The sequence below is a fragment of the Eleutherodactylus coqui genome, chromosome 3 (genome assembly GCF_035609145.1).
Source record: "Eleutherodactylus coqui strain aEleCoq1 chromosome 3, aEleCoq1.hap1, whole genome shotgun sequence".
NCBI lineage: Eukaryota > Metazoa > Chordata > Amphibia > Anura > Eleutherodactylidae > Eleutherodactylus > Eleutherodactylus coqui.
This window is the reverse complement of record NC_089839.1, coordinates 248,269,362-248,281,426: the sequence shown is the minus strand read 5'-3', so window position 1 is coordinate 248,281,426 and position 12,065 is coordinate 248,269,362.

The following is a 12,065-nucleotide window of genomic DNA, read 5'->3' as shown; positions in this document are numbered from 1 at the left end:
CTCACCCGTGTGTAAGTAACTTTACCTGCAGGATTTCACTTATGCTGAAATGAATGAAATCCACAGTGAATTTTCCACAACATATCAAGCATACTGTGGATTTGAAAATCCACAATGCGATTTGAACCCACAGTGAAATTTTTCCATTGTTAGTTAATACTACTCTTAGGCCTTATTCACACAAACACATTTGTGCTGCGTATTATATGTACAAACTTTGTGTGCGCAACACGCAGTGAACAGAACTCATTGATTTCAATGGATTCGGTCACGTGTTTTTTTGTAAGTGCATTTCAGTTGCGCAAAAATAAACCTAATTGCCCGGTTAAATTAATGGGAGCATATTTGCCTCTTTTCTTTTTGTGCATACAAATACACCTGGCATGTGCACGCGTCCAGCAAATACACAGGGCAAATGTGTGTAAATATGCTTATACCTGTGTAAAGCCTTAGATGGCAGGGATTCAGAAAGGAATCTTAAACTATTTGACTAAAATGAAACCCCCCACCTTTTTGTGGTGCAATAGTAGTTAATTAGAAGAGTTCATGAGAATCACATATAATATTTAAGGCTCATTTACACGGGACAAATGTCGGGAAAACGTCATCCCCGCACATACTCCTGCTGCATAGAAGCGAGTATCGCTGGCTCACAGCAGGGCGGCAAGAGGAGATTTCTCTCTTCGTGCTCCCCTGCCCCTTTCCATTGACTTAACATAGCACCTGTTTAATACTGAACAGCTGCTATTTACATTGAACGATCAGTTACCTGCTCATCGTCTATCGTTTATGTTGCATAAACGATGGACGATCGGCTGATCACTCGGTGTAAATAACAGCCGTTCAGTACTGAACAGCCGCTATGTTAAGTCAATGGAGAGGGGAGCACGAAGAGAGAAATCTCCTGCAGCCTCCCTGCTGTGAGCCAGTGATACTAGCTCCCGTGCAGCAGCAGGAGAGTGAGTATGTTCGGGGGTCGAGTGTCGGGCAACGTTTGCATGTAAAAGAGCCTTTACGGACATACTGATACAAAAACACAAGGGTAGGTATGCAGCACGCCCCTATAGCATGCAGACAGGCAAACTGCTATATGGAGAAACTATCAAAGGAGCAAAATACTGTTAAACAACCATTCATACACCTGCAGTTGCATATAATTAGGCTGAAAACACATTGCCGTATGTGCAAATATACTGGGCAGTACGGAGCATAGCTGCGCATGGCAGTTCAAACTCCGTACCAGAGCGCTGGACTTTGAAGAAAGAGGCAGGAAGATAGCAGCTGCCCAATCTCCCCCACACCATGTGTTCAGTACATGTGGGAAAGATAGGGCAGGTCCTATATTTTCTCGTCCGCGGTATTTACAGCTGAGAAATCCCTGCAGTGAAAACGAATCTGCTGAACTCCTATAGAGATCAATGGTTTGGTTTTGTCCCGTTATACAACCGTGATCATTGTGGCTGTATAAGGCTAGAAATTCACGTTCACATGTTTAAGCCCTTAAAAATGGAAAGCCTAACACGGTGCCAGATCTGTCACACAATGGACCGACAGACCCCACTGACTATTAATGGGATCCACAATAATGCTCTTTGTTTTCCTTGAAGAAACGGCACTGCAAGCGGCGTCCGCACATACCTGATTACTGTCTTTTTCATCTGTGCTGCAGATAGTCCACACGACTCCCCATCGGACAAGCGCAGTACAGATTTTCTTCTGTAACTCCTGCTTTTCCTGTGTCATCGCCTAGTGATGCCAAAGAATCTGCAACCATTCCGCAATGCCATTGACTTCAATGGAAGCCATCTGCGCGTAATCCGCAGAAAAATGGAGCATACTAGGATTTTTCCAACACTTGCGGAAATGAAATTGGTTTCTGCAAGTGTGCAGGAAGAATCTATTTCCCATAGCATGCTATGGGCGCAAATATCTGTCCGTGGGCTGGAGGCCTTAGTTACCTACCACCAGCCACCATTCATGTAACACAACCACTAAGCTTGTGTCCTCTTTTGAGAAACCACAAGATTTTCTGAACTGTAGATATTGTAACCGCCAATCCTGCTGCCTGAAGTAAAGCTGATTTGTTGCACCAGAAATCTTTTGTGTCTAGAGCCAGCCTTATTTTGCACCAGCCTCTGGCCACGAACCACTCTGGTCCGTGGGCTGCTCTAGGCCGCTCTTATAAATGATTCCTCTCTACACATTGAATTAAACACATTCGTGGAAGAGAAGGAATGTAACTGTCAGCCAAGCCAGTATTTGCTAGTCAATGTGTACAGCTGGCCTATAGGTAAAAACTCTACAAGAAATAGTGCCTATCTTGTGGTGCCTACCATCTTCACTGTAGAAAGGAGTATACGGAATATATTCCCTTCCGTTCTCAAATTAAAATTAGAGTAGCTGTAACAATTACTAAACAAGTAAAAGCAGTGACTTATCTCTGTGAATCTCAAGAACACCACTAGTAAACAGGAAGATACCCAACACCTTATTATCTACCAGACAAGATTACATCATGCCATCAACACTGCTGATCCCGATGACATCACTGACCACATAGATCATGATAGTGAGAGTTCTTGTAACAGATACAAGTCTGTTTCTTGCTCTTCATGTAAGTAATAAATCTAGTGTTATGTTATAGTATTTTGCTATGTATATGTTTTTTGGAACATTGTTTAACTAGACATGTGATGTCATTAGTGACCACAGTATGTGCCTAAGGGGAACAACCCTTATTTCCCCCTAACGGTACTGTATTCTTCCCTTTGTGGTCATTTTTTGTCCCCGTTGGTACGTCCACACCTTTTGCTCTGTTATGTTTCTCCCCCTTTGTTGTGTGTGCCCACCTATGCTTTTGTGCATAGGCCACCATATGCGTTGGTGCCAATATGTACAGTTAAAACACAATAGAGTATCTACAGTTCAAAATGTATTGTGATTATGTAACAGCCTCTCAAAAGAGGGCACAAGTTTGGCAGTTGTCTTACACAAATGGGGTCTGGGGCAGTCACTCATGGCAACTTAGTTGTAGCACTACTCGACATCCTCACTATTCTTGCTACTTGCTACTGCCCAATTCAGGTCACACTGGCTTACCCCTGACAGAAGAAGGGCACAGGAAGCAGTCTGTGAGAGCAGAGGGTATGGAGAGGAGTCTGTGAGAGAGGGGTGGTATGAAGAGCAGTCTTCAAGGGATGGGGATATGGGGAGTAGTCTGTGACAGGAGGGAGCTATACGGAGTAGTCTGTAAGAAAAAAAGGGCCATGGGGACCAGTCTTTGAGAAAGTATGGAGCTATGGGGGGCAGGCTGGGAAAGAATAGGGGGCTGTATGGACCAGTCTGTGAGAAAGAAGATGGCCAAGGGGAGCAGTCTGAGAGAGATGAGGTTACGGGGAGCAGTTGTTGAGAGAGGTCATGGTACACAGTCTTAGCTTTCACATCCTGAGACCTATGCATTTAATAAAAGACGTTAGGCATATCTGATGATTGCAGTATTGTTCTATGTACTGTTTGGGCTGCAGAGCATTACCAGAAACCTAGTCCAGTGAGACCTTGGTGTTTCTATTTATTCCTGTTGGACTTATGATGTAAAGAGGGGTGGTATAATGTCAGCCTATTTGTACCCTTTGGACACTGAATTTATGTTGCTATAGATGTTGAAAATAGCTCCAGAAGAGACCAAACATGTCTCATAAGTAAACTATACAAAAGTGTATCAGAGCAGTCTGGATTGGATGGAGAATAAAAAGAATGAGAATAATTCCAATCAAAGAAGACATCATCTGTGAGTCAACTAGATTTAAATGTATTGAAATCACCTATGCCACCTGCAAAGCACCTGTGTATATGTGGTATTTACAACTATAAGGTCAACTTCTGTCCAAACTTTGATTAAGGAATTACTTTGTGTGTATTCTTCTGGCGACAACAAAAAAATGACAAAGGGTTGCATTTACCAGTTTTCTATAAAGTTCTTCACCATCAGCAAGAAAAGGTCACAGCAATTAGCCTGATGGAGGCCAAAAGAGTAGTCTGGGCAGTATACATAAGTATACAAGTGCTAAAATTGGTAGCATATTGTGGAAGACCACACTTTTTTAAATGGATTTTTTTACAAAGCTAAGCTATAAGTAACAGATATCACTATATGATGTTTTGGAAGCATCCATTTAAAGTATACATCCTGAATTATACGTTAAACAGAGGTCATAAACATCATATGAATAAGTCTAACCATATTGATATTTAGTGTGTATGTAGGGAGCTTTTTTAGCATGCCCACTTAATTTACTGCCTATACTCACAGTAAAGACTCTTTCACACGAGGGTATATTGGCCACTGTTTTCACGGCCGGCCGATGTACGCTACGATCTGAGGCGTAAAAACTTGTGAACAGGCGCACAAATCTAACATTTGTGCATCCGTTCAAACGGCATGGGCCCCGGCACACATGCGCCGAAGCAACTATGCTGTTGCCTCCCCTTCCCTCCCCGGCTCACCTCCACTCTCCTCACCTCTGGCTGTTTGCAATGGGAGGAGGCGGGACAGGGCGGTGCTTAGCTCAACCCCCATCCCTCCCATTGCAATCAGCCAGAGGGGAGGAGAGAAAAGGGAGGGAGTTTAGCAGTCACGCTGCTAAACTCCCTCCCACCTCCCTTCTCCGGCTGCTGTCATTGGCTCCCATAGGAGCCCATGCAGCGGCCGACGTATTCCGGCCCAAAAGATAGTTCCAGGACTATCTTTTGGGCTCGATGTAAAAGCGCCCGGCGCTATGTTGGCCTGGCCAGGCGCTTTTACATAGTGGGAATACAGCCATGTGATCTGATGCATTGGAATCTAGATTTTAGCATATATTGACCTACCGTGAAAACGGCGGACCGATATACACTCGTGTGAAAGAGGTCTAAGGTGAACTGAGCCTAAAGTGTTCCAGCAATCTTATCATTAGCCGCCATTTCAAGAATCTACAAATTACATCAGCTTTGTGTATTGTCACCTCAACTCTTGGATTACATTTCACATGGATGAGTAATCAGGCAAAACTAACACTGCAATGTACATCAAATACTAAATTTAGACATTTCACTTTGAAAACAGAACATTATGTGATTACTGCAAGAACATTCTTCTTTTATGTTTCTGCACATTTGGAATGTGAGATTGATGCGAATAGGCAAAACATTACAGATTTGTCACAGATAAATAAACAGAGGTGCAAAAAATGAAACCTGGCATTTAAAATCATGGCAAGCTAAAAAGAGAAAAAGACTGTTGCTTTAGGCTACTTACACTAAGAAACTCGGCCCAATATCGCGCTCGCCAACATGCATTTTCACGCCGATGTGAGGCGTTTTTCTGGCAAAAACGCGTCCCATCAATTTTGTGAAATAGCGATCTTCCAATGTGGTTTTCAGGCGCGTTAGAGGATGGGCAAGTTTATCCTATTGTTTTCAATGGGAAACCTCGCACTTGCATTCACATCACATGGCGTACGATGTGTTTTATTGTCCCATTGAAAACAATGAGCGATGCGTTCCAAGGAAAGTGAAAAGATAGGACTTGCCATGATTTTTTCCATCCCTACGATAGCTCATGTATATAACTGAGGTTCATATGTGTCTGAGGTTTGTGAGTCTCACAACGCACAAATCCCGTGCAAGTTTCTCAGCCATGTGAAGCCTGCCTTATTGTGGTGATGTTTCCTGTAGGAAATTTAAGAGGGCTACACCCCTGTAGAAAGGCGCAGACATTTTTTTACCACAGAACAAATAACTTCTTTTTTAGCAGTGGCACAACAATTCTGAGCGGTTCTTATTATACATGGGTATTTTCCCTTTATTGTCCCGCTCAATGTAACTTGCAATAACTGTAACTTTAACATAGCAGTACATAATGCTTGATGGTTACAGTCAGGGGCAGATTGGAAAAATATTACAAAGTGCCCCCTTGTAGGTAGACCAAATCCGGGAATAAGTGGGGTGAACACAAGTAGGCAAAGGTCAGCATACTGCCAGCCACAGCCATGTTGGCGATGGGAGTGGAGAAGCCTACATGGTGTGAATCGCTTGCCACAGCAAATTTTCTACAAAGCATAGAACAGCTTTAAACTAGAGATATACTGTATATTAAAGGGGTTGTCCCGCGAAAGCAAGTGGGGGTATACACTTCTGTATGGCCATATTAATGCACTTTGTAATGTACATTGTGCATTAATTATGAGCCATACAGAAGTTATTCACTTACCTGCTCCGTTGCTAGCGTCCTCGTCTCCATGGTGCCGTCTAATCTTCAGCGTCTAATCGCCCGATTAGACGCGCTTGCGCAGTCCTGTCTTCTGTTTTCTGAATGGGGCCGCTCGTGCCAGAGAGCGGCTCCTTGTAGCTCCGCCCCATCACGTGTGCCGATTCCAGCAAATCAGGAGGCTGGAATCGACAATGGACCGCACAGAAGACCTGCGGTCCACCGAGGGTGAAGATCCCGGCAGCCATCTTCTCAAGGTAAGTAAGAAGTCACCGGAGCGCGGGGATTCGGGTAAGTACTACCCGTTTTTTTTTTTTTATCCCTGCATCGGGTTTGTCTCGCGCCGAACGGGGGGGCTATTGAAAAAAAAAAAAAAAACGTTTCGGCGCGGGACAACCCCTTTAAGGTGCCACCAATGTTTGTTGTTTTTTTTTTAAATTTGTTAAGCTACTATGACATGAATGAACATCATAGACTGGCTTGTCTTAAGCCTCTATAATGGACATTTATGTCATGGATCCTGTACCTGCATGATCACCGAGAGAGCCCTGTGTTGACTAACAGCTGAACTCTAGTTGTAATGACCAGGATCAGGAAAAAAACTGAAAAGTAAACTCTTATCCCTGTCATTTAACTTTCTAGATGCTTCAGTCAATAGCGACCACTGCCTATTATCCTAGGGCAAGGACTATTGTATTCATGCCTGAAGCTAAGGCTGGATTTGCTTTTGATTTGTTGGACTGAAATAAACACAGGTCACGCCTGTACTTGGACTTTAAATACTTGTCTCCATCTCTGACTGCTGCAAACCGGCACTCTACCGAGCTGTCTTCCCACACTGTACAAACCCACTACACCAAGGTCAACATTACCAGTAGAAACATTATATAAGGGCCAAACACCACTACCTGACCATGATCACATATTACCACCATGAGTAATATCACCATACTATTACTGAATACAAATCACTACAAACATTTGCATTACCAATAATAGCACTATAATGGCCAAATTATGCCACTAGATCATGACAACGTAATACCACTATAGTGTTGCTGAAAAAACACTATACAAAGACCATTAGTATCCCCATACAGTGACCACATAGTGGTATATACCAGCTCTACACAGCTGCTCTACAATACCAGGATATCACAGGTGACGTTCTCTCAGACCGCCATGATGACTTCTTCTGGTCACAATTTGTTTCTGCAGAATTTGACACAGATATTTTTGATTCCTAGATGTTCCAGCCATCAGGCTTTGTTTTCGAAAACTTTACATTATCTCCCCAACCATAGTGCCCCACATAGTAACAGTAACCCCCATTCTTGCGCTCCCTGTAGGCCCCACATAATAAGTGCCATTTTCAGTGCTACTCCAACAGTAAAAATGCCCTCACTCAATGACAGTGCCTTCTTTATTCCCTCCACCCTGTAATAATGCCTTTCTTGGCTTTCATTCAGATATATTGTCCCTCATGGCTCCTGACACAATAAAAATACTGCCTCAATAAAAATCCCCTCACGGCCCCCACTTAGTAATAATGCTTTTCTTAGGATTCCAATCAGTACTAATTCTCCTCAAGGCCCCCCATCTAGTTATCCTCACCTGTGCCACTCCTGGCCTCTGCAGTCCATGAAGTAGCTCTGTTCCATCCTTGTGGGAACTCTCAGGATCCCCATTCTCTGTCTTGGTGAGGGTCCCAGCCATCTTAACGTTATCCCCAATCCTGCAGCTAGAGGATACCTTTCAATCTTGGTACAACACCTTAAGGTCTGTTTCACACAGCCTACAAAATCATTGCTACAAAACGCATGTGTGTGACGCCCATGGTTTTCAATGGGTTCTTTCAGGCTACAAAACATCTCTCATGTGAAAGAACTCATTGGAAACCACGGGCTTCACATACATGCATTTTGTAGCTATTATTTTGTAGAGAGATTTTGTAGCCTGTGTAAAAGAGGCCTTATGTATGTATAGGAGAGTGCACATATGGGGCTCTGTAAAGAGTCAGATTCTCATGCCATGTGTCAAAATTACTTTTCCATCCAAATAAACAGAAAAGTGATGAAATGGAAGAAAAGAGAAGTTTTTTCACTTACTTTCTGCTTTTTTGAAACCCTAATGAAACCAATACTGAAAAAAAACGGATTACTTTTTTTCCCATTTTATATCATTTTCTCTCCTATAAAAACGTAGCAGAGAGATAGACACCCTGAACGGAGCTCTAATGCAGGTGTGAAAGCAGCCTTATTTTGGGGGGGGGGGGGGGGGGAACTTGTTGCCTTTGCTTCTCTCACATAAATGCACAATAGCTCAGCTCAGAGGCTGTGTAGCATGACCATGCCCACTCAATACTACACAGCTATCTCTTATCTTCTCTCTGGGTAGCTGCCTGTGGTTCCCCCTCACCACTGATAAAAGCAGTTAATTCACCTAAAATAAACCATTACAGCAAGTATTACAGCCCTCTGTAATACTATATTTCTGTAATACTATATTTCTTTGCCATCTGTCCTCCTGATCTCCTTCACCATCTCCTGGCACAGTCACACAGACCTCTGTAATAGTAAAATGGAAAGGTAATGAATGCAAACATGGAAGGAGGATAGGAAAGAAGCTGTCAGTTTACTCTGTCCTCTAGTCTGCAGTGCCTTGGAAAAGAATACAAGCAGTAAAATTAGTCAGAAATGTTTAATGAAAATCACTTGCAAGAAGTCTTCATTTCCAAAAACACATTGATTAAAAAAAGAGTGCAAAAGTTTACATAGCTTCTATTTTTCCTATGGTTTCAACTTTCTAGTTAATAGGTAACTATTATCAAACATGGATCAGGGGTTTGTAAGAGTTCAAACATCATCATTTACAAATCACTATTGTTTTTTGCTTACTCATGCAAATGTAAGTTTAGTCATGCACCATTTTTTAATCATGATCATTTAATCATACAAACTCAGTCACCATTGTTTTACAAGCCCTCTATTTGTCATCATGATATTTTATCATTTAACCCCTTCAGTGGCAGTTCGGAAATTTTCCGGGACTAGCTTCACTGCCCATAGTGAAATAGCCTGGAAGATGTCTGGGCTATGTTTCACTATGGGACCGTGCAGGACACAATGCCATAAGCTGTGGCATTGTGTTCTGCCTACACATTCCCACAGAGAACCAGTGCAGGACTTTAAAAAAAGAAGCAGGAAGATATAACTGATCTTTTTTTGGACTCCTTAGGTAGTGTAGTGTCATGCTCCTGAGCGGATTCTAGCCTGCTGGACGTTATAACCAGGGTCCTGTGCTGGCTATGATTATACCCTTACCAGGGAGAGCATATAAACAATGAAAATGAACAAGAGCTGAGCAGCTCTATTGATCTATATAGGGACTAGCCCTCACTGCATCATAGGAGTCAATTTACCAAGTACCTGGTGACAACAGTGATGCAGTTGAGCTAAATAAGGGAGCAGCTCCATTGATCTATACAGGGACCAGCTCTCACTGCATCATAGGAGTCATTTTACCAATGATCTGGTGACAACAATGATGCAGTGGAGCTAAATAAGGGACTTATAACAAACTATCCATGATATTGATATATCAGGCTAATTGAGCCCTTGCATCATTAGTGGTGTCAATCACCCTTTTGTTGGGGTATACTTGGGATTGAATATTCGCTAAAAAGAAAAAAATAATAGCGGATCTAAGACTGCCAAAGTTACCCTTTACGTAGTGTCCCGTATGGATTAGTCCAGTCTATGTGTCCGCTATGGACTAAATGAACAATATATCGGACATTTATGTTGCAGCGGGGAATATAGCGCTATATATATAGGGTGAGCGCAGCCCCAGACATTTGAGTGTCCGGATTGAGTGTCCAACAATAACCTTATATCTGACTTGGGGGACCCAAGTGGGCGTTTGATTGCAGTTCTTACTTTACTGCAAAGAACTGGCCATTGATCAAACGAAACTAATATTTATTTAGTGGTGTGATTTGGTGTACGTAAGTGAGACTACCTATAAATTTCAATTCACACCAAACACTGGATGATCCGTGTTGAGGACTCTAGTGTAGGGGTACCACTCCCAATATATAAGGTGTGATGAGGACACAATGATTTAAGCTTTAGGCATAAAATATACCAGTGCTGTTTTTTCTACAAAAAGAGGCACTAATTTTAGTTGTTCTGATTGCGCATTTTTTAAACAAATACATTAAAAGTTATATTTTAGTTATCAGTGATTCCCATCGGTGATCTATTGGTTTGATTTATTGGGATATTCGCCTGTCACGGTGACATAACATAGTGTATCAGGCTGAAAAAAGACATATGCTCATTCAGTTCAGTCTATTACCACCCACTCCCCCCAACCCCCATGTTGCGCCAGAGGAAGGCAAAGCCCCAATGAGGTATAAGCTGATTTTCCTTATTTGAGAGAAAAAAATTCCTTCCTTACTCCAATCTGGCAATCAGAATAATCCCCAGAACAACAAATGTTCCGAAGTTATTAATTGCTATAACATGTCATATTGCAACATTCAAGAAAGGCATCCACGCCAAAGCCAATTTTCCCCATTTAAAGGAAAAAAATCCTTCCTGACTCAAATCTGGCAATCAGAATAATGCCTGGATCACCGACCCTTCTGAAGTTATTAGTGACTGTAACATAATATTTTAACATTCAAGAAAGGCACCCAGACCCCTCTTAAATTCTTTTCTTGAATTTGCTATCACCACGTCCTCAGACATGGAGTTCCATAGTCTCACTGCTCTTACAGTAAAGAACCTCTTTCTATGACGGTGTAGAAACCTTCTTACCTCTAGATGTAGAGAGCGCTCCTTAGTTATAGTCAGAGTCCTGGGTATAAATAGATGGTGGGAGAGATCTCTGGATTGTCCCCTGATATATTTATACATAGTTATTAGGTCGCCCCTCAGCCATATTCTTTCTAAACTAAATTACCCCAAATTAGATAACCTCTATGGGTACTGTAGTCTGCCAATTCAATTTATTACTTTAATTGTCCATCTCTGAACCTGCAAATATTGATATTTTACTGCGCAATCCTTTTACCAGGTCATGAATAAATATATATAAAAGAATAGGGCGCAATACTGACCCCTGGTGGTACCTAACTAGTAATGTTGATCCAATCAGAGTATGTACCAGTAATAACCACCCTCTGCATTCTATTACTGAGCCAGTTACTTACCCACTTACACACATTCTCGCTCAGACCAAGCATTCTGATTTTATGTACCAACCTTTTATGTAGCACAGTATCAAATGCTTTGGAGAAGTCCAGATACACAAGAGCCAGAGACTCTTCCCAGTCCAGTCTAGAACTTACCTCCTAATAGAAGCTAATCAGACTGGTTTGACAGGACTGACCCTTGATAAACCCATGCTGATAATGATTGTCTGAAAAGCCCCACTGAAATCAATGGAGGCGTTTTACAGCGTTTAGCCATTCATGTATCTATTTACCTATTATGGTAGGCATATACACTTTGCTGTTGGCTAACAGATAAGAATATTTTCCCCTGGAGGGTCATGTGTTTTTTGTTGTCCAAATACTGATTATAACATAGTAACATAATATGTTAGGCTGAAAAAAGACAAATGTCCATGCAGTTCAGCCTATTCCCCCCCACTTTCCCCAATGTTGATCCTGAGAAAGACCCCAATGAAGTAATGGGAAAAAAAGTCCTTCCCAACTCCTATTCTGGCAATCAGAATAATCACTGGATCAACAACCCTTCCAAAGTAATTATTGACTATAACATGTAGTATTCTAACACCAGTTAGATACTCA